General features: G+C 40.1%; 1 long non-coding RNA gene across 2 annotated transcripts; it reads left to right on the forward strand.

Moving 5' to 3' along the window:
- Positions 4,985–17,937, forward strand: LOC110406782. 2 transcript variants are annotated; one of them, XR_002443569.1, is made up of 6 exons: positions 4,985–5,355; positions 9,783–9,992; positions 10,567–11,395; positions 11,504–11,622; positions 12,331–16,044; positions 16,158–17,937. It is a non-coding gene; the product is annotated as an uncharacterized LOC110406782 (long non-coding RNA). The 2 variants fall into 2 exon arrangements; XR_002443568.1 differs by having other exon boundaries at positions 12,331–17,937.

Genomic DNA, 22,672 nt, shown 5'->3' on the forward strand with positions numbered 1-22,672 from the left:
TGCAGTACTGCCTTTTCACACCAAAAGGCAAATGAATACCGATGGACCAGGTTCCTTTCCTGACTGTAGCCACTGTCAGCAGTGTCCCTGCTCCCCTGTCTCCCAAGGCCCACTTCTGACATCATGGGCCAATAAAATAAAACAGGAGGCATTACTTTTGGAGTAGCCTTCATAAAATATGTAATAATATCATTACTGTATATAAGTAACAAAACTTATTTTAATTGCTAATATGTTTTATTGAAATATAAATAGAGAGCAACAAAAACATAAAACCAGTGGGATATTTGACCCAGTTTATGTGAAAGCAGTGCATCAGTTTGGTTGGCTGGCTGTGATTGCAATTCTTAGGTGCTCATCAGAGAATTTTTGATGAAATTTTTATTCTTCCTGTGCTTCATCCATGACAACAGTTGTTCACAAATGTACATATTGCCAAAAAATGATGACATGAGTAATGTGTGCCTGTGAAGGGAGGGATGTTCTTCTCCAGTAAGACAGTTCTTACAAAAGAGAGACATGTAGAGAGACATGATCGGATTTTTGAGTTGAATGTCCGATTACAACTCTATACATTCCATTTTAAATTGTTCAGGTAATGTATTTATGTCAACCGAAAATGGAGTTGCAAACATACCGAAAAGCTGATGATTTTTTTTTGTCTATCTTGAAATCTATTCTCAAATTCTTTTATCATGATGGAAAGAACAGCTGCATATTTTTTGCTGTTCATAGGACTACATTCAGACAATATATCAAAATCTATAACATGATTTGCCATCACTTGAGTTAGCACTGCACTTTGCCCTCCCGGTGCCCTGGTTTCAGCTCAGGCAGTGCCTGTTGCACCGATGTGTGGCTGTTGCTGAGCGATGGTTGCACACTCGAGGCTGGGCTGAGGTGCTTTGTGCGGCAAGGTGTAACCACAGGTTGGGCTGGGCTGGGCTGGGCCGGGCCGTGGGTTGGACATGCCTGGTCTAGTGAGGTCTAATGCATTTTGAGGAGAAAATAACCTGAGTCTCAAGGCAAACTGCGTCTGAGGACTTTTAGTTGTACCAACTTATAATAAAACCTGAAAAGAAACACACTATGAGAGAAGATCACTTCAGTCCCTAGACTCGGGGCTCTGCACCACAACATTTCTTTTCAGAAAAATCAGTGATAGGAGGATGAAAAGGCCACCTCATTCATGGGACTGTGTGGGTCTGCAGCATTTGTCAGTATAGCTCATCTATCTGCAACAATTTAAAGCAACCTCTACAGAGGGGAAAATGTGGTGTCCCGCGGCCTTGACATGAGTTAGTTTGCAGGATAATATTTCCTATGGAAATAGTTCTTTTCAGGAAAAGTGAGTTTAACTAACAATAATTTTCTTGTGTTACTTACTGTACCTTGATGCCAGCTGTCCATTTAAATAGAAAACGTAACTACTGTTTCATCTAAGAAGCAACTAAAACAATGTAAACACAATTTAGAGAGCACCGAAGAGGTCTGTTGGTCCTCAAGCAAAACCCTTGAATAAATGTGGGGGCAAGTGGAAATAAAAATTAGACCTGTGCACAGAGCCAATTATGGCAGATCAAGACAAGAAGGTTACAAATTTTAATTTAACAATCTGGAGAGGGGAGGTATGCAAGAGAAAGCACAAGAAATGTGAAACACCATTGCCAGAAATAAGGCTTTAAATACAAGAACAACCGATGACAGTGTTTGATGATTATTTCCAGTTTCCAAAACAAGAAACCCAGGAGAGCAAAACAAATAAGGAATTCATTTTGGAGCTGAGAAATCCCTGTCAACTCCTAATGTTGGTTATGGAAAGAAACAGTAGATTTAAGCTCAGAGGCACTCTTTCGTGGAGTCAAAGTTGATGGACTTTCTTGGGAAATGACTCTAACGCTGGCAGCTCCCTGTGCAGAGCAAGGACACAAGCTCACGCCAAAGAAAAATACTGCAGAAAATTGGAAGGCAGGCACAGAGGGATGTACCCAGCAGAAAAACAGGCTGAAAATGCCTGGCTGATGGAAAAATATTTGTGGCTCATGGACAGCGGTCCATGGCTGGGAGAGCAGCCATAGCTATTACAGTAAGAAGAGAAAGAGCCACTGTGTGTGTGGGGCAGAATCAGAGCCTCTCTGGGACTGGGAGGTCTGCTGTGTGGCAACAGGCAGCCCACGGGCTTACTCTCCATGGTAGTCTCTACATTAGCTGATATACATGATGCTAAAGCATTCAATAACACAGACCAAATATAGCACCAGTCAGTTTTCAGGAAGGACACACCGCTGTCTTCCTGAAGTTCCTCAAGGTAGAGCTGGACACCTAGTAACAATGGGAACACTTTCAAAACCTTACACAGACCTACCTACCAAAACGTGGGACACTAACCCATTACTGAATCCTTAAAGGCAAAGTGTAGTTTGGCTCATTTGATTGTGTGTCCCTCCTACCAGTGTTGGGTGTTTGCACGAGTTGGAATTATCTCAAAATCTGATTACAGCTTCAGGCAATGAGCTCTTTTGCAACGTGCTAATAGAGTCTCTTTCACTCTCAGTCCTGATAAAAAGTGCAAGTCCTCTCTTTTCATTCTCTCTTTCTCACTGTTTTTACTGTTCGGTCATCTGATGCATAGCGCTGTGGGAACTTTACTTCTGTGTACTTAAGCCTCATAGACCTGCAAGTCTTCATGGGCTCTGGTTTCTTTGCACACAGTGCAGTGTGACCAGCTTTTCTGTCTCACAGGTCTTTCTTAGCACAGACATAGAGGTCTTGTTTTGCCTTGGTTATAGAGGACTCATCTGCTTAGCTGTGGGCTAAATGAATCATCCTGTTTGCTTATCTTGTCTCCTAAATATGCTTTGTCGTAAGTGCTAGGGAGGCCAGACTATGACTGGAAATAGTTGATACCATGTTAGTTTATTTACAAAAATAATAACTCTCAACTAATTTGTGGTTTTCAAGCTGGGGACAGAGGTGAACTGAGTAAATAGAGAGTATCATTACAAGTATCCTCAAAATGTTGCTACCAATCTTTTCCTTTGGACTAGGACTTACCATGACCGATGTTCAGTCAACTCAAGTGCTCTCTGGAGGAGAGTCAGCAAACAGTGATGGTTTCTCAGCTCTAGTCACTGTATCCTATTCAGACTGTGGATGCTGAAGACAAGAACTTCTTTCCTGTGGCAGAAAGGAGCTGTCTGCTCAGGGGATAATCAGATACATGATCAGATACTTTACCTCTGGCCACAGCTTTTAGTTGACCTACTGAATGTGAACCAGTAAAATGCCTGAGGACATACTGTAGAGAAAGGTCACAAATTCACATCTTCACTTAAGAGTGGCAGAGTCCCACATGACTGATTGCTCCTTGTTAGGAAAGAACAGATAAGCAAATTCTATTTATTTGTTTATTTAATCATACAGACACAGTACTGTTTAGGGAATATGGAATGGAGGAGTGTAAGGCATGGCAGAGGGTGGTTTCCTGCAGGGGGTGCTGTGAAGTGCTATGAAGATATGGGGAGGATGGAGATCTTGTGCATGTAAATATTTCAGGTAAAGAAGAGAATGGGGTGAAAAATGCAAAACCATAATTACATTGGCCACTAGTCACTACACAACGGTGAGGTCTTGAAAGAGCTTCTCAGCAGGTGTAATGGAGAGGAAAATAAATGTCTTTGAACATGAAGGTGGGTATGGCTATGAAGCTGATTTAATGCATGTGACAGCAGGGGACTTCCTGCAAGGCTGCATCATGTCTTGCAGCTTTGTACACTTTATCTCCATTTTAAAAAACAGTCTGGAGAGGTGCGGATACAAAATGCCATCTAAGTGTTTAATTATTGTGTAATTGTCGTTTCCTCAGCTAAATCTCCACTGCCAAATGTATACAGCCCTTTCAAGCTTTTAAGAGCTGGAAGTAGAAAGAATTACACACTGTGCACAATTACTGGATATCTTTGTAGTCATGTCCAGTGACCTAATCTGCTTTAAGCTCTTCTTGGAGATGTCAGCTGCCCCTGAATATAGTCCTTAATGAGTCTTGGCTTTCCTATTGGAGGGACTGATCCAATCTCTAAACAAAACTGTGTTGTAAGAGGTGAGTTATCTCTTCCTATGACCCAAGTACCTGTATTATGCAAAGATGAAGAGGCCCTCAAACCCTTTTCTACTCTAATTCACTCCATCTCACAGATGTTCAGCTTGTTTATTTCAAGGCTTAATGGCTGCTCCTGTGGTTTTCACACTTGGTGGTGCACTGGAAACCACAGTAGAGAAACACTGACCCAGTGAGGGTATCAGGAGCTCCCATCAAAGGCCAGCAGTGTCAGCACACTGTGCAAGCAAGAGTGAAGTCTCTATCAGCAATGTCAGATCACTAGAAACAAGGAGAAAAGGGTGCAGCAATGATAAGTCATGGTAGCACCCAATGCACAGTCCTGGCAGTGAGCCTTTGGGGACAGAAACCAGCTGCCGAAGCATCACTGCTAGTGGCTTGGCAGAAATATTTTACAGCTCCTGGGATTATGTTACAGGATTATTGCCTGCGCCTGGATATTATTTTCAAACTAAATTATAAAACAGAATGATTTATACAGATGTAACACCGACCCTTGCTTAAGTCAAATTTATAATCATCTGTCTACTCAATATGGAACATACCAGCTACCCAGAAGCAGCCTGAGACTTTATGTGTATACCACTCACCAGTTCTGCAGTTTAGGTATTGGGCTTGAAATATGTAACATTTGCATTCATTATATTTCTTTCTGTTTGAGAAAGAAAATTACATCCTACTTCTACAATGACTTTTATAGGTGTATCATGGGACTTTAGTCATGTTATTATTAAAACCCAGTTATTATGATGCAACACTTTGAGGAAGTCTGAACATGTTACAGCTTGTTTGTACAGGCAAAACATAATTTACAAAGATTATCCTCCATCCCATGTCTCTCTGGGGAATTGCTTCAGTTTCACCACTTACGTTTTTTCATCTTCCTTTCATTTGTTATTTTTTTAGCATATTTTCCAGCAAAGAAGATGTGAGGGGACCAAGCACACAAGGAGCTAGGCTCATTCTCTCCAGCTGAATACCCTCACCAGTGTTACAAATACAGGTGTCTCTCTCTTGCTCATTGAGTCTTGTCTGCAGCTCTGAGGCTAATTCTCCACGGTGAGGTGTGTGCAGGCCTCTTACAGGTGAGCTCAGCAGGTGTAGGAGTCCCTTTGAGTGGATGCTACTCCCCTTTACTCAACTTCCAGTGAAGAGCACTCATTCAGGAAAGATGTGAATAGGAGTTATGCTCCCTCATGGAGAAGGGGAAGATGTGCAAAGAGGCCTGCAGCTCTCCTGTAAGTAGTTGTCTTTCTCCTTTCTCTCTTCCCAAGATGTCTTGCTCAAGAATGGCTGAAAGAAAACTCCATTGCATCTTCACACATCTCACCTGCCAGGGGAGGTTCAGGTTGGATATTAGGAAAAATTTCTTCTCAGGAAGAGTAGTTAGGTATTGGCATGGGCTGCCCAGGGTGGTAGTGGAGTCACCATTCCTGGAGGTGTTCAAGAAACATGTGGATGTGGCACTGCAGGACATGGAGTAGTCACAGGCATGGGTTGATGGTTGGACTGGATGACCTTATTGGTCTTTCCAGCCTTAATGATTCTGCGATCTTTCCCTCTGCTCCACAGAGGAAAAGAGGAGATAGCATGTGGTGGGGCCTGTCCTCCTGCATGGGGGAAAACCAAACAGAGCAACCTGAGTGGAGATGCCAGGTCTTGGTGTTTAGTGTGGTGCAGAACGGGACCTAAGAGTCCCAAATTAGGCAGCCTTACTTGGCAGCAATCTGGAGCTTCTGGGCACTCAACTGTTGCCTTCAAATAAAGGCAATATGTTCAGTCATTGAAAGAAACATTGGAGGAGGAGAAAAAGGATTTGAAAAGTGGCCTGCTGTAATAGGTTTATTGAATCAAAACATAATTGTAGCCTGAAATAAACAGGTCTTTATTTAGGGAGAAGTGTAACTCCCCTAGCTACCATTCTCTTAAAATGGGAATTCTCATCATAGTGGCCAGATTGCCTAGCCTTTCTGTCCTCCATACCCTCCCTCTCATATTGCCTCCTGTGAGACAGGAGAAAGCCTCATTACAACAGCAGCTTGTCTACCTGTGTAATCTTCACTTTGGGCTGTTTCTTTCTGGTGTGTTGAAGTCCCAGTTGATGTCACACCTGGCTGCTCCTCTGTGCACTTATCTTAGGTGCAATTACTTTGAATTCAGACCCTAGTACAGGCAGGTATGTTCCGCAGGGCTGAGGCAGTGCACGTTGGCTCTTGAGATGGGAATCTTTGATTCCTTGCTGTTTATCTAACACAAAATTGGCGCATAGTTCAGTTTTCCAACACAAAACAAAATATGTCACTGAATCATAGATGCCTGTGGCCATATCCTCTCATTCAACCTTTCCATGTGAGTTGAGTGCAGCTTTAATGCATGTGGTCAGAGACCACAAATTGTTTGTGGATGACTACAAAATAATGTGAGCTGAGGTATATTTAATTCCTTTTTTTAAATGTAGCTGTTGATAGTACTGTATTCTCAAACTTCTACATTTCTCATGTCATTTAAACACTACGACCATGCAGGTAGTTAAATGCTGAACTTGTCATGAAACACAGTATGTTGTTAAGAAGTGACTAATACAACTGCAGCTTTTTCTGCTTGGTTCTGAACTTCTATGTTCAGGACTGTGTGTATGTTTTTGTTGAAAAAAGGGGTAATTTTAGAGTTTGTACAGCTATTTTTTTGCTAGATGTAAATTGTTGCTCACCTTTTGACCTCCTTGTGTTCAAAATCCATTGGCTTTCAATACAGTTGTTTTTATGCACAGAATTAGACTGAAATCTAGTATTAGTGGAGAGTTTGTATCTTAAAGCTTGCATGCCATTAGCCTAGGGGACATATGCTTTTGTCTGATGTATTTTAGACTTCTGCAACTTACTATTCAACAGTTTCATACATTCCTATTCATTTTTAATTATTATTCTGTAAGAGTTATTTGCTGCACTCTCACAGGCACTCTCACAGATCTCAGGACGCTTTACAAAAGATGACAAATTGCTGGAGTCTCCTGAAGACTCTTCTAGAACCTTGCGTCTCTCTCAGAGTCTAAAGGCAGGGTCTCACACAGATTTTCAAAGCTGTGTTTGTACTATGAGCTTGGGGATCTACTTGCTATACTTCATAATGAATACACAGAAGCGCAGGAAGGATGGGAAGAAAGAGTATGTGCAGCATGCTCATATATGTGTATGTTTTCCTAAAAGAGCTTTTTTTAATTAAAACTCTCAATGGTAAGGTGAATGTTAGAAAAGACAGGCCCAGTTGAAGTCAAAGAGACTGAGGATGCCAATTATAGAAATAGTACAACAGCATATACCATTTATTGTGGGTGGACACAGAAGAATAGCACCATTCAGAATTGCTGATTGTGTTTTATGATTATTTTTACTGCTTGCTACTTGCCTGACTCCTTTTTCTTGCCTCCCCCGGGCCCTCCCGTGCTGTCTGTGACTCCGTCTCAGTTCCCTCTGGCTACACCCAGGCGCAGTCTCTACACGGGCATTTCCGCTTTCCTGTTACTGGGCTAGCTCTTTCTTGCAATTTGGCTGCAAGGGGGTAAAATATGAAATCATGTCATATGTTCTCACTCAGTATCTCTCCACTGCTTGCTTGGATTCAGTTGACAAGGAAAGCTTTTCCACAAACATCTGCCAGCTGATGACTGCTTAAGCTGGGAAATATCTCCCCAGTTCCCATAAAGAGGTACTTTTCCTTCCCTGCCTGAGAACAAACCTCTACTTTTGGTTTAGGGTGTAAGGTACTGTTGAAGGCCATTTGATTCTCAAGCTGTTTTTGCGAAACACTTAAGCATTTTACTTCTTAATTTGCATCCTTCAACAGTGCATATTGGCACATCTCTGCTCATTCAGAGTACGAAGAGGAGAGATTGAGTTTAGTTTTGAAACACATCCTCTCACCCCCAACTCAAGACAAAGGTTATCTGCCATCCTCCTCTCAGACTTGTATCAGGCAACCATAACCTAGCAAAGCCATAGATTTCCTTCCAGATACAAGGATGATTGCTTTCTTCAGATCAAAGATTTTCTCAGTTTCTTTCAACTTGTGGTGCTGATTTACTTGTATCATTCCTGATACATAAAGACACCATTAGAGAAGATGGAAGAAATGTGAGAAATGTATTTTGTGTTAGTTAATTTCCTGCTCACAGATTGTGTCAGAGAGATAAATATGTTCCACATTACAAAGGTCTTCCAAAATAAACACCAAGAAACTCGAGTAGTTAATATATTATTTTGAATTAATACTTGCTGTTCTATTGTTTTAAATAGATTACTTCTGAACTTATTCTATTCATTCAATTAAACACATATAAATATAAAATAGAATGTAAATATTATATATAAGCATATGTATGTATGTAAGGCATGATTTATCCCTATAGTTTTATTCCATGTTCTTTGTGACAGTATCCTCCATTTTCATACAATTCATTCTTTACTCTTTCTGATATCATACTGTGAAATATTTTAATGTAATTTGGCCACTTTATAATGTTGCTAGATTACATTGGACTGCTGTTATATGAAGATACAGGAGAGGCTGAGAAAGGTGCAGGAGAAGTCTACACATTCAGGCTGTCTGTGATCTTTCTGAAGTCCAGAAGGAGATGAAAGAGAAACTTGTCCAATATTTTCAGAAGAGAAAAGAGCAGATTCAGTCTCACAGTAAAAGCAGAGATAAGGATTTGCTAGTAGAGGAGGTCTGAACTCTTCAAATATCTACTGAGAAAGAAACAGATGAGAAGGCGGGTGATCCAGCAAGTTCTGGTAATGTGTTAGCGGCAAATTTGTGTTGTAGAAACAGAGGAAGTTAATAGATAATGGAGAGTAATTAAATGCTTGAAATTCAGGGAGAGGGTGGATAGTAATCTGAGTGATAGGAGACCATAAAACAATAGCATCATAAATAAAGGAAGCTCTGACTCAATGTAAGACAGACAGGTAGCATGTCTTTGAAGAACTTCCAAGGAATATCTAAGGAAAAAGAACACAAGTAAGAGATAAGATCTGATTAAAAATAAGGTCATGTCATAACAATTCAGTTTCCTTTTTTTTTGAGGGTAAGTGGCTTCATGTTAAAGAGGAAACAGCAGCTGTGATGCATCTCATATTTAATAAAAATTTTGAGGGTTGTCGTAAGTAAATTAGGGAAATGTGGATAAAATGATAGTAATGTAAGGCTGATGCTCAGCTAGTCAGAAAACTGTCCTTGTGGAGTAACCACCAAAGAACTTCTGCTGAAATTCAATGCAATGTTGTAAATGTAATCCCTGTAAATGGTTTAATTCTGCCAAATCTTATAGACTAGAGAATGATTTAATGAATTTACATGTCAGATAAGGTAAGATAGGGTGGGAGCACATTGAGGACATACAGAAAAAGTCAAAGTTACACTGACTGGTATGTGGGGGAATGGTACAAGACTGATAAGGATAAGTCCAATAAATACTGTTGTGGTATCTGGGAAACTGATTAAGCAATAGCAGCTTTACAAGACATACAGAAAACTAAGTTCAGCAGAAATTTAAGTGAGTCAATAATGCAAAGCATTAGTGTTGCAACACAGACAATTTTTATTAACAAGTACTAACAATGTTCTTTTTACTATAACATGAGAAGTATTTATTCCATTCTACTCTTAGTGGGAAGACCTCATCTGGCATTCAAACTTTATCCAGTTTTGGAATCACACTTTCAGAAATTTGCACATGAATTGAAGACAATCCAAAACAGAGATCCATGAAGAGTTATGGAATATAAGATTTATTGGCAACGAATTTAAACAACTGAATTTTTTTATGTAAGAGAAGACCGAAGTCAAATTGATGACGTGATAACATGCTTCAAAAATGGTAAGAAGAAAATAAACGGTTATTTTCCACATTCACTGGATTAGGACGTGAATTTCTTCAGTTTAGCACGGGAAAATAAATATCAAGGGAAAAAAGGTCTACCTGAAGCATGTTTTTTTTTTAGTTTAAGTACAGAAAAACACTATGGTGCATGGACTATGACACCTTTACAAAAAGTTGAATATCCCTTAAGACGTGGCAGATGTACTAGCTTTGCTTCAGGACAAACACATCAATTACACAACCTCACAAAGTCCCATCCCAACATTTTCATCCAAGTTCCTGCGCAAGGGTTTGTGGAGTCTATGGCAGCAATGTGCATGAGTTTAACATTTGCAAATACAAATATACAAAATCAATACTAGCGCCTCTTCTGTATGCTAGCTTTATAAGTGTGTAAATATTTAATTCAGTGTTAGTTCAGGTTCACAGATCAAATAGCAGTATATATATATATAACCAACTTTGTGGTTTTGCAGTTGCAAAACTCACCTGCATTTAACCTTTTTTTGCTTGTGTGTGTAAGCTTCTAATGTGTTTTTTTGTTTGTTTGTTTTGCTTTTTTCCAAACCAGGGAAACACTACTGTTTCTTCCCTTCATTGTTTGGATATTTTGGCTGCAGAAGTTTGGACGTCAGCAGCAAGTTAACAAACAACTTAGGGTATTGACATTCACCCCTTTACAGTCACACAGCCTGTAAAATTGCTCAAGGATTCTCCACTGAATTTGGCTATCGCTTTTCCTACTGTAACTCTAAAAGATTTTGAATAAGCCCATTTGCATTTCCGCTTACAGGCACTGTAAATGCTGTGATATTATGTATTATTTGCAAGAAATGAAAAGAAAAAGCAATTCAAAACTTTCAAAAAAACCCCAATCTGGAATTCATAGTTCATGACTACAAGGCCACAGTCAAAGTAATGGTCATACAGCCATAAGAAATATCTTCATAAATTAGGTGTTTGCAGGAATTTTACCTAATGAAGCAGATTTTAATACAAAATCCTTTAACATTCATTTTTTCTTTAAATTTAATATCACTTTTAGAGGATTTATGGGACTTTTACACGCCAAACTTGTAAATCAGGTGGAAGAAACTTGTTATGCTTTAGGGACAAACACAATTGCAATGTGATAAGAAATAAGTTTTCCTCTGCTTTCCATCACTGTTCCTGGAGGGTTAAATGGCAAAGGCTGGCCTCTGGCTGTAATGTTGCAGCTGGCATAAGCCACGTGAAATGCTGTGCCTACAACCAGTGCGTTGGACTGAGGGGCCAAAAGAGGCTCTTCTGGAAGAGCTTTTGGGAGGAAAACAGGAGATGGAGTCTCCTACCACATGCAAGCTTTCTCTGCATGTCCTTGCTGAGCATACCATGGATTCAACGGTTGACTCGGCACCCAGGTAGGCTGGTTACACGCGGCTGAAATGCCCCTAAGGATTAGTCAAAGGCTGCTTGGTGAATTTTACGGTGATGGGCAGCCAAGATTGCTGCTGTGTTCTTCCCACCAGCCCTGATGGAAAGAGCAAGATGTGAGAGCACGGAACAGCTTTTGACTCAGCGATGTGGATGGTGGTGGAGTGTGCTGGGAAAGATCCCAGAGTTTTCATCAACTTTTCTCCTGAAAAAGGTAATAGAACTATGGCCTAAGATATCATGCAGAAAAATTGTTCAGTAGTAATTTGACGTAAGACTGGCTGTTGAGAGAATTTGGCCTGAGACTAATTGGCTCAAGCCCGGAACACACTGAGATGAGTGCTTACATTCACCATTCCAGTTCATCCCTTGTCTGCTGATTGCTGCTGACCAAAATGTGCCTGTCATTCAAGCACTGCTCTGCCCAAACTCTGCAAGGTTCAGGGGCCTCTTGGGCTGTGTTTTCAGAAGCTGCATTACTTTTGAAGGAGCTGAGACAGGGAGATGCTGCTTTGACAGCTTTGGTAGTAGTATCTAGTTAAATACTTGTGCTGTTGTGCTGTTCAAATTGTGATAGCTGTGGCTACAAGAAGAGCGGCCCTGTTCCAAAGCAAAGCAGGAATTAGAGTGGAGTGCAAAACAAGATTTAGAAACTTGCGCCCAGAACTGTGATTCTGAAAAAAGAAAAGAATGTTGGCTTACTGAACACCACCTCTGTGCACATGTTTTCAGTGACGCCTGGGATTCTCAAGAGCAATTGTGCATTGTTATTGTGGGCTGTAGCGTACACAGTATCTATATATGCAAGTAGTTGTAGTATTGTATAGTATCTGTAATTGCTGGTAACTGTGAGCAGTCTCAGTTATGTATTATTTCTGTTAATACCCCAGGCAGGATCACAGCTGCCTTCTGTTCTTTACAGAGTATGAAGCAAAGAAGAAACTGATTTTCCTTTATGCAAATGCATGTACTTCTGGGTCTTGAAACCTATCTACAACATTAATTACCCTCCAGTTTTCCATCAACACCTCCCTGCAGTTGATGGGAACCTTTCCAATGCTGTCAGGCAGAAGCAGCACAGCTCTGTAAGCAGAAGCAGCAGTATGGAAGCCATCCGTGCCTCACTGGGATACCTAGCATCTTCCAGAGTGAAGAGGAGCTGAGGAGTGAGCCTGACTTTCATAAGTGAAGAAAAAAAGGCAAATAAGGTTTTAGGGGGAATTTTCCTAAAAAAGATTGGCTGTGACCTGTGACTGCTATTACTTTGAACGGCTGTTTTGGAGAACCATAAGGAAGCCTTGCTGCTCTCTTTTCTAGTAAACCCATTTGCCCAAAGCTCTTGCACAAAAGGCTCAGAACAAACATGACTCATGTTGGTGAACAGTTTGTCAAAGCAGTTCTTTTGTACAAAGGGTCGCAAGGTTGATCACAATAGTTAGCATAGGCATTCAGCAACATAAAAGAAAGTCTTGTTCCTGTTTTCTGGGATGGCACTCGAGCAGATGCCACACTGAACCTGGATAGGATACACAGTTTTTTAGGGAGAACAGTACTTGAGGCATACAGCAGGATGCAATCCTATTTGCACTTGAGACAAGAGTAAAGTTGCCATTATCTTCAGGCTCTTATTCTGAATATGCATGCACAATGAGATTTGCACTGTTAGCAGGTATGTATACAAATGGGATACGTGACAATGAAATTGCAGAAAAGCAAGATTTCACTTGACTTCTGCTCCCACTATGTGGGTTTGGAAGCTTCCCACTTTTCCTTACCAGCACTTGAAATACTTAACTCTTAAGTTGCTACTACATTTGTATAGCTAAGCAAGAGGATGAAAGATTTCTTCCTGAAGGACAGGTGGCTACTGCTCCAAGGTAAGGCTTTACCTGCTGCAACATGGGCTTGTGTATGGTTTGCATGTTACTGCAGACCAGAACTTTGTTTTGGCTGTGGCCCATTTAAGGTCTTGGTAATTCATATTGGAAGCAACAAATCAGCCCTCAGTATATTTTTTCTCTTCTGTTTGCCCCTGTAAAATTAGATAAATGGTAAAAATACAGAGAGGACTTTGTTTTGTTTGTTTTAGCAGGCTCTGCAAGGGCACACAAAGTGGACTGTGCTGGTTATGCTGTTAGGATCACGTCTTGTAGCGCAATGAGTAAGCACTGGCACAGCCAGGCTCAAATTAGTGCTGTTCCGACAGCGTGTTTTGCAAATGATGGAGAGAAAGGAAGTTACTTAAGTAGGCAACTTCATAAAATAAGATGGCAAGTTTTCTTTCCGTATGAGAGGGGCCAGTGTAAGTGAAAAGGGTTTTCATGGTTAAAACTTTAGTTACAAGTAAATGTCAATTTATTAAAACTTAAATTTATTATAAAAAATTAATTCATATTGTCAAAGTTAACTTCCAGACAAAACCTTTGCCCAGAATGTCACTAAGTTTCTTCCACAGTAGATAAATCATGAGATTGAATTCCCCCCACTCCTGAAATTTTGGCTTTTCTTCAGGAGATAACTCGTTCTTTAGGCTTCTTGGTGAAAAACTCATGAAGTTTTCATCTTCAAGCCAATGTACAGAGAAAAGAAACATCCAGCTCATTGAAACCTTCAACAAAATGAAGTTTTTTGTTTCCTTGTAAATGCTCTGGAACTTGGAGCGACACTCCAAAAACCTTTTGCAGAAATTCAGATAATTCTCTGGTATCTGCTCTTCCAGTTTACATCCAAGTTCATGGAATTGTTAGGGAAGTGTGCCTCCCACAGATCTTTTTTCATTTCCTCCAATCTGTGCTGATGGCACAACCAGGAAGGGCAACATTTTCACAACTCACTTGGCCTTTTCAAACTGAGAATTCATCCACAGCTTGTAGTATCTGGAATACTGATGACATGGAACAGGCTAGTGTGTATCAGTGTGAAACAGTGATGCTTCCTGCAACTTCAGGCCTGGCACTTACATGCACATCAGCCGCAGGATGGATACAGTTCACACCAACATGGCTTAATTGTCACAGATCTCCAGAGTGCCATAGAAATGCAATTCCCCTGATGCTTCTGATATTGTGTGTCACCCCTTCCTTTTGTCTGTCCAGCAAGAACTTTTTCCAGGGTCTGAAAAGTAACATTGTCGATTTCCAGCTGAAGCTGAGATAAGTTGCTCTCCAAAAAGAGACGTGAACAGCTGGAAAATGGCAGACTTTTCTCCTGCTACGGTTACTTAAGCTATTCAAACTCACTGAAATGCACCGAGAGAGCTATGGAAGCATCTCACTAAGTAGTCTCCCAAAACTGTCTGATGAAATGAGAGATTTAAATTCAGATTTCTTATTGAATAATGTTAGGTGGCTACAACAAATCAGGCACCCCAACATCTTGGAAAGAGCATATAGATTGTGTTCTTCCATCACAAACAAAATATAGCACAGAGGAGGATGTCTCAGGTGATGGTAAAACGGGCTTTGTTATAAGGCCCTTTCACTTGGAAATGATGAGAGGTCCCTCTGAGTCATGAACAGTACTGGAGAAAGTGAGTGGCAGAGATGTGTTTGCTCTTTCCTACATAAGCAGAGTGCAGGGTGCCCAGCTGAATTATAGAGTGGCAGATAAAGAAAGGGTATCAGAGTGTTACTCTTTAATCACAGCGTGTCTTTAGTACTTAATGATTAATGTCCAAGTCATATCCACTGAATGATGCGGAAGCAAGAAAAGATAAAATGTTTAGAAAGGGTCTAGACAAAATGATAGAGGGAAAGTGAATTAGTCACGGCTGAATGTGACAATCAGGGTATGACCTTCGGCAGAGAGGATGCCTGAAACGCTATTACTGGAAACTACAACAGCAAATGTTTTTACAAGTATCTGCAGCTGGCCAAAGTCATAAACACGAGATTTTCTTGGGGGCTGGATGGCTTTATATTTCTGTTCTTCTGTTACATTGGCTCTAGCAAGTGACGGTTTTAGACATCTCTGTTTTGTTACCTCACAGGCTACTCACTTTAATCAGCAACTGTTGAAAAAATGAGGATTAGTTTCACTGAAAATAGATATAAAATCAGCGTGAGATCAAATAATGCCCTACCTTTGCATATCAGCATGAGGTGGGAAGGCAGCACAGCAGAGAGAAGACATAAGGTTTCAAGTGTACTTTAAATACCAAAGCTGTGAGACTGTGCCTAAACCAGACTCTTGTTCAATTATTCACAGGCGAGTGAGAATGAGGTTAAAACAACCTAATGTGCCACTTCCTGGTTATCGTAACATAACAAAACAGTTCTGCTGCTTCATAGAAACACAGCTGCCTCAGCTTCCTGTTTGGATTTCCTAAAGGATACAAGCAGTCCATGATGCAGCCTAATGAAAGAGTTATCACTCAGACAGTGCTTTCTCTTCTACTTTGGGTCTCCCAAACACAGCAATAAGTTTTAGGAGTTAAAAAAAGTGAGACAATGTGCTGCCTGTGTGCTTCAGTATTGGCGACTGCACAAGTTTGTACATAGCACTTTCTAATCTTTACCAGACAAAGGGGCTCCAGTCATGGATTCAGTCATGAACTGACTTTAAAGGACCAGCCACAGCTGTGCCTGCTTTGCTGGAAGTTGGACCTGTCACCTGAGAAAGAAACAGTGAAGAGAAGGTAGAGATCCTGTTCTGCTAGTGAGAAAAAGATCTTTGTTTTGGGTAATGTTAGCCAAATGTTTGGCATTTTGTGAATGTTTGACAAGCTTTCTAATGATGTTCTCTCATTAGGACCTAAACCAAAGCTGCTGGAAGGCAACAGACTTCTCCTCTGATCATAGATCATGGGCTTGGGATCAGATCTGCAAGCAGTAAATATAAATATACAACTGAACTTATATTTTGGAGGGATTTCTCATCCGTGCAGGCATTATAATGGGAACAGACAGCTAATTGGCTTAAATTAGTGTGCAAGACGATTGTATGGAGAAACTAAATACAGTCTCTATATCATACTGAGGTATGAATACCTGATAAATACGTGGACAGCTGGAATTATACCAGATATACTACAGATATCTGCTGGGGTAAAATCAGCTGTCACCTTCAAGCATTGACAGCTTCTGACCATATATTTTTTAAAATTACCGCTCTAAAAAAAGCATGTGGAAGACATTAATGCCTTTTTCTCCTCTGTACAGTGAATATCAAACAAGACGAGTCAACTCTTCTTCCTAAAAATAGAGCAAGCACCCTAGTGAGAAAAAGATGGAAGAGATTTGTGGTCTCTTGTAGACATTGGACATGCTGACCCATGGGTATTACACAAACTGCCTTATGGGACAAGGTATAACATTAACTGTGCCATGTCACACATGGAATAGCCCAGAACTTTAAGGCTGTTTGAGTTCTCATAGCCCATATTGTCAACTTGGATTTACTCTCAGTTTACCTTTAACTATAGACATGTTAGTATGTTTAAATTATCATTATAGCATAACCGTGCAGCTGTGGTATCGAAACACACAGGACAACCCCATGATGCTGCTGATAAGAGTTCAGTCTCACAAGCAATTAAAACTTTGTATTCTGGGTCTCAGTCCCCATCAAGTTACACCACTGTATGTGTGAAAGTGTGAAATTTCATGTAGTGTAATAACCAGAATTTGGACAAATACTTGAACTCTCAAATAATTAATATTTTCAGCCTCTCTGTGCATTCAAATAAAGCACAAGCTGTGTCATTCTGTCCAGTTCTGGATTTCTAGGCACTCACATGGTGAATCTAAAGGATACCATTTTAACCCTCAAAATGAGGTTTATTTTCCACAGAAAAGAACATGGGGGTCCTGCCATGTTCTGAGGTGTCTCCCTGGCACAAATTCAAAGCACTGTTGGGACCTGCAGCTCCTGCACCCAGAAACCTTGGGGATAACCTCAGGACAAGAGGCAAGTTGAGTGACCAGTCTCTTTTCACAAAAGCAAATGCAAAGTGATTATGGGAGGCAAGGGGAAGACAGAAGTAGTTGGAAGCTTGGTTTAAAATCATTTCACAAATTGTGGACTTCCCCGCAAGAGTCAGTCTGCACTGCTCAGGAAAAGTTAAAGGCCTAGAATTGTGATGTGTTCTTGGTTGTCATGTCTCATAAAAGAGGTTCTGTTTCTACAACACTTTTTTTCCTGTGGCTTATGTGGTTCTATTACTGTAATACCTTTACCTTATCAGATTATACCTTATAAGACCTTTGTGCAGAAAGAAATGCTGCCATCCTCAAGGAAATATGAAACACAGGCTCATGAGCAGCACGTGAGCCAGATCATGGGGGTTTTCAGGTCCATTTTCCATCCCAGTTTTGAGGACTTAAGATCATTTATCTCTTGAAACTCCAAAAATAACTTGCGTTATCTCCCACTTCGGTTGCTCTTTTGACCTACTTGGTTAACCAAAGTTCTGCATCCTGTGGGTTGTCACTAACTGGTGGAGAAATTGATGATGGACTCAGATATCTTTGGTGCACTTCTGTTAGTTAATGTTTTGCAACTAAAGTTTTATTTCCTGACTACAAAACGCTTTGCATAGGAAACAGTATTTTTACTCATGGGTCCAAATCCTCTTTCACTGAGTTTTATTACATAGTTGGTTAGATTTATTATTAAATTATAGATTAAGAAGTGGTTGTGCTTTTAATTATATGTTGCATAACTGGTATATTTTAAGACATTAAAAATTAGCTGAAATTTGGTCTTTGTTTGCGCAGTTTGCAGGAAAGAAGAGTTTTAGACTGATCATACTACTGACCATGGTTTTTGACCCAGTGGAAACACAGAAAATAGCATCAAAATATGAAAATATATTTTGCAAGCCTATGAAAAACTCCTCCAAAAGAATGGTCGGGCACTGGAACAGGATGTGTGGGGAGGTGGTGGAGACACTGTCCTTGGATGTGTTCAAGAAACGTGGAGATGTGTTACTTCGGGACAGTTTAGTGGGCAATATTGGCAGTAGGTAGATAGTTGGACTGGATGATCTCGGAGGTCTTTTCCAACCTTAATGATTCTATGATTCTATAAAATGAGACTGCCCAACAATGCTGTGTTGCAGAAGAGCAGGAACAAAAACACAGTTTGTCATCTAACAGTATTTTTTTGAACATAGAGCAGAAAACCAGGCACTACATGCTTGAATTTCTCCAATTATTACATGAGAGTAGGGATACTGAGTTTATCTGTTTGTTTGTAGTGGCCTGTAGTCTTCAAACACTTCTAAATCTGATTGTTGTCCTTTCCAGACAGATGTCATGTCCACTTGGGTACCTGCATGGATTTTGTGGTTGTTTCTTAGCAGTCTGAGCCCCACAAGCTCTTACAGGCTCTGAAGCACTGAGTGCTCCCTCTGTGTGGGCTGAGAATATATTTTTACAAGCAGCTAATAAGCTGCAGGCTCAGATTGTGAAAGAGGATGGAAGAGTTCCAACAATGAATAATCGGAGAACTTCAAGTGTATGCTGTCTAACAGGAAGCTCCAGATCTGAGCTCAGGGAAGGGAGAGACTAAAATCGTGAGGTTTTTGGCTAGGAGAAAAATGTGCTCAAAGGTCAACTCCAGAAGGAAAAGAAGCTGAACATATAGTAGTAACAATTCTTCATCAACCTCTTCTTTTTTGGGTCTTCTGTGAGCATAATCCATGTATATAGGCTTTAGGGAATATGTGGGTATGGGAAAGCAGTTAGGGCTTTTTTTTTTTTTGCTGAAGGATATCACAGTTTGTTCAGACGAGAAACCCTAAGTCTCTGAATGAAGTCAGAAGAGATCAGATGAAGTAGTAAATGTATGTAAGGCACGAAATAAAATACACATGATGGAGAGTTGCAAAATGAAAAATGAAGAACTTTGTTTTTGGTAGGGATTTGGTTTGGGGTTTTGCTAGCTCCTCAGTTTGCCTGTCTAGATCCACAGATGTGGGGGCAGAGATGCAAGACCTGTTGTTCCTGAAGTGTCTGCATGTTCTGTACCTCCTGTTCCTTGATTACTGTTTTCTCCTGACTTCAAGCACGCTGCCTGCCCACCTGTGTGCTTTCAGAGCTTCCCTCTTGCCTATGTAATCAAATGGAGTCCAGTCATAACCTTGAGTTATTTTTAACCTTTAGCAAGGAAATTCTTAAATAATGATGAAACATAGTATGACAGAAAACGGAATAAATGGGGGAGGTTTTAAAAAACATGCTTAAAATGATTGATTTCTGTAATATGTGTCTTCTCTGTTAGTCTTAAGTTGTGTTTAGATATACAGTTCAACATACAAACTATATATTGAACACAATGTTATTGATATAATTGATATAATTTCTGCTTGTAGTATATTAGGTTTTGTTAAAAATACCTATTATTAGAGAGTTTACTCTGCAATGTTCAAATGAATAGATGGTCTGGAAATCAGTCTTTGAAAGATGCTGGAATAGTTTTGTTCTTGGGAAGACAGCATTTCTGGCTCAGCCTGTAGAGACTTGTGCAGAACCACTACTTGGCCATGGTGTCAGTAGCTTAGCTTGCAGCTCTGTGCGTGGCTGAGGTCTCCAGAGAACAGACTGTATTTGGAGGAGCCAGAGACATCGTTCTGCATTGTGTAAGCACCTTGAATGCAATCTGAGTTCAGGCTGAGGAGAAATGCTGTATAATTTTAAAGGGGCTATCTGGAGATGCTGAACCCTTTCCAAAGGGCCTATTCTAGGCAAGGAAGATCCCAAGCTATCCTTTCTGTCTGATTCTAAAACAAAAGCAGATGGAGACCACATACTCTGTTCTAGGAGGCTTGAGCCTAGTCACGCCTGAGATTTCCTCTCGGGAATATCAGTGATGTAACTTTAAACCTTCTCACATCACATTTGTAATATCATCTTCTCTAAAATAGAGATATAGCTGCTTTTACACAAATGCTCATCAAATTTTCACAGTAGTGTACTACAGGCAATGAACTGCAGTAGAAGTTAGTTTGCAAGCATTGCCTGTCACATACATCTTAAGCAGTAAGAGACAAAAAAAGATGTAAAAATGTAGAAAAAATGAGGTAGAAAGTGAACACTTTGTAGTGCAAAGATTTAAAAAACTTTTTCTTTTATACATTTGACAAGGAACAGGTAGTGAAGAAACAACTTATTCTGGTGAACATACACAAATTGTTAGACTCAACGAGAAAAACGATGAGTAAATTGTTCTGTGTAACCAGTAACTCACATTACAATCTATAATTAGGTCATTTATATTGTAATTTGTATTAGCTCTACATTAATATGAATTTCAATTCTAAAAAGAAAAAGTTAAAATTCATAGCCAGGAACAATGATACCTGGCAGACATTGTTCCCTCAGATGAGGAGGTGCTATCACCCAACACAGTCCCATGGCTCACCTGACTAATGTGCAGCCCTTCAGGTCACCACTGCCAATGTTTTAATCACTGAAGTAAAAACAGGAGAGGATCATAATTCATTTATTCTTTTTGACTTTGTTTCCAAACTGCTCCTCTGTTAAGATGAATCAGAGCTTTCCAGCTTCCACTTATCTTAGTTATCTCAAACAGTAACTCAGGTTAATCTAGTGACTCATTTCAGAGAGCTATTTTGGGCTCCAGCTGGGGAAATCAAGTTCAACATCCAGTATCTCAAATACCTCTGTTACAGGTTTGTTATTTCTGCTAAATGCACGTGCCAAATAAAATGTTGGTACCTCGGATGCAGCTTTTTACATGGCATCTTCTTCAAATCTATTAAAACAAAGCTTAGTATACTATCTGCTATGGGAGCAGAAGGGATAACTGGATTTCTTCCATTTCTTTGGGAAAGGAATTTGTTGGTTTTGCTTTGTTTTGTTCCCTGTTGTCATGAAGAAGACATCAGCTCACTTGAAAATAGAATGTCACATGCAGAGCAAAAGTATTATCTGTTGTATTAAGCGGAAGTGAATTAATAATGGTTTTTCTCTGAATTTTGCTTACTGAAGGGCTCCTGAGCAGTACAAAGAAGTCTCTTTCATGCTCTGATGTGCTTGTTTAAGACATATAAAGCTCTTGGCAAGGGATGAGGAAGAAGTCAAGGGTTTTATCACTTCCTAACACTTTCATATTCATCCAAGTAACTCCCTTCCTGCTCCATTTTTAAACAGGCCATGGATTGACCTGACTCCTCGTTCCTTCAAGAAACACATAACAGTTATTATTTTAATTTCTGCTACTCACTGAGTTTTCCTGTTTGTGACTTTCTCTACTGTAGCAACAGAGAGGGTAAGTGCTGCTCATAGTTACAAGGGCATGGCCATAGCTTCAGCTGCTATAGATGATCAGCCTACAAAAATCCTTCTGAACTGAGTAAACCAAACTTCAAAAAGAAAACTAGACACTTCATTTTTAAGTACGCAGGTATTGCTTTTTCTTTTTCATTCTCTTGTGTATGGAAGCAGTAAGATAAAAGCCTTTGTTTGAAAGACTGCCTGATGGTGTTCAAAAACCTATTTCGAGGTAGGGAGTCTACACATATACATGCTCATGAAGGAAAGTGGCTCACAGGCACCATCCCACAGGTGTCTCCTCCGTCTGCATACTGCCTGGCACACTTCTGCATCATGCCAGCCAGTGCCTTCCAGGGAATACTTGGCTGTGGTAAAAGGACAAGCCCAGTCGAGGGACTTTTCCTACTCAAAAGTGAAGCTGAGGACATTCTTGAGGTCAAAATATTAATTTATCTATTTGTAAAGAGACTCCAGACAACATGGTCTCTTGCTCATTCCTTTTTTGTGTGCTGATAGAACTTGGGATGAGGTATACAGAGCACTTTTCAATTTTGTTGTGAAAGATGTACTGTCTTACAGCAGAAAAGATAAAGTGACAGGGCAAGAGCATAGCAAAGGGTGAGAAACACATACTTGAATCCTACAACATGATTCTTCTAAGATTGGACAGAACTGTAATATCCAAGTTGGAATGCAAAAAAAGTGTTTTGCACTTAAAAATAATTTGTTCTATGTGCAAACAGAGCCACCTCCCAAACATCACACAGTTAATAAGAATAGTGTCAAACAGGATTACCATAAAATACAGTCTGCGTCACTCTCGTGTACAGCACGTTCATTCTTTGTAGCATTCATAAAGATTAGGATGACCTGTATTATTCTAATAGAATAGTTCAGTTGGAGGGTGCCTTCACACATTATCTAGTCCTTTAAGATTGTCACATGATGACTGTGTTAAGGTACACCCTAATTAAGGGTGTGGTAAACTTGACCAGTATTGGGCTATGAAGGCACAGCAGAGATTTT

Source organism: Numida meleagris, chromosome 1 (assembly GCF_002078875.1).
Source record: "Numida meleagris isolate 19003 breed g44 Domestic line chromosome 1, NumMel1.0, whole genome shotgun sequence".
NCBI lineage: Eukaryota > Metazoa > Chordata > Aves > Galliformes > Numididae > Numida > Numida meleagris.